The sequence below is a fragment of the Fistularia commersonii genome, chromosome 23, assembly GCF_037954325.1.
Source record: "Fistularia commersonii isolate RoL2024-O1a breed Wild chromosome 23, RoL_Fcom_v1.0, whole genome shotgun sequence".
In the NCBI taxonomy this organism is placed as follows: Eukaryota; Metazoa; Chordata; class Actinopteri; order Syngnathiformes; family Fistulariidae; genus Fistularia; species Fistularia commersonii.
In genome coordinates this window covers 8141262-8146062 of record NC_141306.1, presented here as the reverse complement: position 1 = coordinate 8146062, position 4801 = coordinate 8141262, and the positions used below count along the sequence as shown (strand labels likewise).

The 4801-nt window shown below is 36.0% G+C and overlaps 1 long non-coding RNA gene across 1 annotated transcript; it reads left to right on the top strand.

Annotated features, from left to right (window-relative positions):
- The first annotated feature begins 883 nt into the window (after positions 1-883).
- On the top strand, positions 884-4466 carry LOC147220921 (uncharacterized). The gene is made up of 2 exons (XR_015107935.1): positions 884-2003; positions 4009-4466. It is a non-coding gene; the product is annotated as an uncharacterized LOC147220921 (long non-coding RNA).
- The last annotated feature ends 335 nt before the right edge of the window (positions 4467-4801 follow it).

Below are 4801 nucleotides of genomic sequence, written 5' to 3'. Positions count from 1 at the left end.
TAATTGTTTAATGTTACATACAAATAGGGGGAATCCTTTACACTGAATGTGTTTGTCCTTTTTTTTTTTTTTTTTTTTAAAAACAGGCCTCAAGTTCCTGGATTAGGAATTACAAAAATGACTCACAAGTATTCATGTCTTAACACAGACTGTGGGAGAAGTAACATGAGAAGTCATTTGTCATTATAACACTCAATTAAACATCATTATTTCAAATGAAAAGCCTTCTAGATTCATGTTTCTGATACCAAACAAAAAACCCATGTAAAAAGCTGCACACAATTTATTTTATTCTTTGAGAAAACACAGAGGGTAAACCGTTACCATCACAAAACATACTTTTGTTTTTTAAGTAAGTCAGGAAAACAACGTTTATTTGCTAGTTGTCAGGAATTTTTAAATGAACACATGCATTGACTGTTCTGTTTTTTTCATTTCCAATTTTATTTCTAGAGTAACAAGTTGAACAGACACACAAATTCAGGTGAGGTAGTTTTTACAGTAGTTTTAAGCACATATTTTTAGTGATTGCAGGAGTTGTATTATTAGGTGATGGGTCAACTTTGACAAGAGGCAAGAGAAATTGCACATCATTATTTGCAAACAACATAATTCTTGAGAGTGAACATCATTGTCTTGCAGATATTTCTATGCTTTTGTCTCAGGTTCCGCTTTTCAATCAGGCCGGTAATTTGCCATAATCCTTGCAGGATCAAGTTGAAAACTTCCTTGCAGGGTCGCCTGGAGATGATGGTCTGCAATGCTGGCCGAGGAAATGCTTCAAAAACATAGAACACGTCTACTTTTTCCAGCAATTTTTCTGTTTGGAAAAGTGAAATGACTTGTGTAGCAATTGTGACAAGTAATCTGTCAGTTTTGTGCGTTTTTTTTTTTTTTTTTTTTGCAGTTTCCAGGTTTTTATTTCTGTGTGTGAACACTTGATTTATATATTTGACATTTGTGGGAAAAGAACCTTTTATTATTCAATATGGGGGGTTGTGGTCAGAATGCTGCAAACATTAGTGTAAACCAAAGTTAACATCAAATCAAAAATCTAAAACATAACTTTTTAATGTTCCCTCACAAAAACTCAACCACTTTATTTCAATGTGGTTCAACTGAACAGACTGAATAAGTTTAAAAGTACCAAAGTCGGGAATGACTAGCTTTAAAACTGGACAAGCCTAGCTCAGGAAGTATTGAGTCACTGCCACAGTTTTCATCACATGATCTTTAAGCAGATGGATGTCTGAGGCTATGAGATTAGAGGAGATGCTTCACTTTTACTAGTTTTGACAATTGATCTCATTTTAAAATTCTGGTGTGTTTTTTAAAATGAAGAGGTCAATTTCATTCTCCAGAAACATTAGAAATTATCAACAGCAAAGGAGCCAGAGGTCGTGAAACCTTATTGAGTTGGGATACCTTGTTGTGACGAACTTGTAAAACATGTAACATGGAGAATAATCGATATGTGCCTGTTCATACACACCAGCAGCCTCTAAGTGTATCGTGTTGACGAAGTCATTGTTGACTTTGTCAGCCTTATTTGTTTTTTTGCATGCAATTTCATGTTTCTGCTGCAGACAGAAAGAGTTTTGGTTATCAACTGTCAGTCAAAGTCTGATTCAAGAAATGAGCCCAGTGACTTTGATTAATGTTTCCTCCGTTCACTGGATTCTTCTGGGTGACCAAGTGTATCGGCACTGAGAATGAACTGGCACCTTATATCAATGGGTGACCACCAGTTTGGTGAGCTGTGGGCTTAAGTACAACAGAAAAAAAAATTTGTCTGAGACTGTTCACAATTTGAGATCTGTTTTATATTACTTTCATGGAAAAGGGCATTTCTGGATTCAGAGTTAGTTATTTTTTTGGTTATTGTTTTCACTGGTATCCAGATCATTACAGTGTGAACTGTCCGCTGAGGATTGCTGGACATTCTGGACCAGACATGTTCTGCCTGCCAGCAGTGGAGGAAATGCGTGTGACCCAGACCATCTGTGAGTAAACATTTCAACACCCTATATTGACCTGTTCTTTTTTTTTTAAATAATTAAGTTGATTTAATAAAGCTGTAATCACTTCCAATATTTAGCAGTATACCAATTTTTTAATTGAAACATTTACAAAAAGAAAACAGAAAAAAACACTGGTGAGAGTTTCCTACAATAGGAAAAAAAAAGAATTGAGACAAACTGAAATTATTTTTTTCTTGACAACAATTTTTCAATCTGGTTCAAGTTTTCTAAACATTGATCTTCATTGAGCATTTCTGTTGCCTCCATGCAAAAAAAAGGGAAAATAACCACATTTGAAAAATGTCTCTGGGCAAAGTGCAGTTTGTGCTTCTTTGCCCTGGTTTGGTTAAAACAAAAAAAAAAATCTTATCTGAAAACAGAAGCTGTTTTTTTTTGGGGGGGGGGGGGGATTCTTTTGGATGACAAATGTACAGACTATGTTTTTTAAGTTTACCTCTGTGGACGTTTCCTTCCAAGCCCCCTCCCTGATTTTTTAATCTGTTTTATTTGGTTTTTGATGTGATATTACAGATTTGTTGATGGTAATTAAATCAGCGAAAAATTATAATTACTATTAAATAGGATATTCGATGCTGTAGGTCTTTTGATGAGAATTTCAGGGAATGATTACTTTTGGGTTTATATGTTAGGAGAAAAGCAACAATGTCAAATGGAAATTCAGTGTGAAATCATACATTCATTTAGGAGATGAATGTAACTGATCTTGTCCAGCACATGATTGAAGGAATAATAATTAATTACATTACATTCTACACGGACCTGTACAGGTTTAGATTTCGCAGCTCATCTCACCACTGCTCCCGACACCCCATTAGCTAAAAGTATTCAAAGTTTATTCGATCTCTAACTCCTAGTAAGAGAGCCTTCGATTATATGCAACAAGCTGCACAGGGACGCGCTTGTTTGCATTAAACCCTCATGGATTTCATATTTCTGTGTTTTGGAGCTGATCGACCACAAAGAGTGTTCTTTTCTACCTGATAAACCAACTGTCCCGTCCTCATTAAAAACATTAACCTCATCAGCTTTTCATCCAGTTGTGTCCAGGCAGATCATGTGACATGTAATGCAATGCAATGCCTCTCCACCTGGGGGAGGGGTTGACCTCAGCTGAGCAAACCCTCCCCCAACAAACACACACACACACACACACACACACACACACACACACACACACACACACACACACACACACACACACACAACACACAACACACACACACATGAATAGAAACATAAGGGAAGACTAATGGCAAGGTCTTGTGATCCCAGCCCTGGCAGTGTTTTAGAAGTGTGTCAGTTAAAAGAATCTCACTCACTCATTTTTCTTGCAAAGTTGAAGCAGAAGGAGAATGATTTGTAATTTACTCAATTATGGAGATCAAGTTAAAACTGACTTACTTCAGTTTAACTGTGCTGGATAATCTGAGTATATTCCATAAGATATTCATTTCCTTTTGAAAATTGAAATAAATCAAATATTCAATTAGACCAGGTAAAGGAATGAACACAGTCTAGGTTAAGCAAGATTGTTCACAATAATAGAAACCTTGGCGACATAGTGTATTTCTGTCTCTTATGCAGAGCTGGAGGCTTCCATGTCCAATGCATCATTACAACACAAAATAAATGAACATGTAATTATGTGACTTTTAGTCAAATTCTATTCATTGTGATTTTATTTTTTCTGTAATCAGTCTTAGCTATGCTGTCATGTGACAGAGTCATCTTAAACTGTGGAGACAATGTTTTTTTTTTGCCACGTTTTTTTAATTTATAAATTTATACATTTGACAAAATTTCATTAAAGGTATTTTGGTGCACTTTTGCTGTGAGTGACATTTTTAACTTGGACCTTGTTATATCCAGCTTCCCTTTCACACTGGTCTATTTCCCCACATCTATAAATATCTGCATTACTTGGCTTCTGGAGATCTCTTCTGATTAATCCTTCTTATATTTACAGATCGAGACGATGGGAACTCAACTCCAGGCTGCTTTAGTTGCATCTCAACTGCTGAGATTTGACCCCTCATACTAGAAATGAAAACTAAATACGATAGAGAAGTTACAACACTTGCGTGAATATGTTGGTGCTGAAATTCACCAAGTATAAACTCACTGTAAACCCTTCACATTACCAGGGTTTCAAGGTGTGTATCTTTTCTATTTACAAAAACAAATAGAATTTTCTGTGATACTTCCTCGAGTGTTTATACTGGTGTCTACATGGCTATTTTTCTGGCATTTAGGCAAATGATTTTCTGTGGTCACTTTGTATATATTTAGTTTTTAATTGTGTGTGTGTGTGTGTGTGTGTGTGTGTGTGTGTGTGTGTGTGTGTGTGTGTGTGTGTGTCAGACTGAAGATGCGCCTTAAATTCAAACTCTCACTTCACAATGGCAATAAAGCTATTCTTTCACACTAGAGTTTATATTTATATTGTTATAAAAAATAAATTGTGATAGCAACAAAAGCTTCCCTCCCCTCCCCCCACATTGGTACTCCTTGTGTGGTGGTGTTTTTTTTTTCTTTTGTTTTTTTTTTCAGTTACTGAAGCATAGCTTGTGACCTCACTAGATGACTAGTTTTTATGTTTGGTTTTTAAGTGGAGAAGATGGAAGATCGTTTCAATCCATGTCAGTGCAGCTCTTCAAAGTTTGCCAACGGGTGACAAAAAGGGGAACCGGAAGAACTAACTGGTTGCTGTAACACAAATATCCAGATTGGCTTCAAACAATATCCTGAACCGTCTGTTA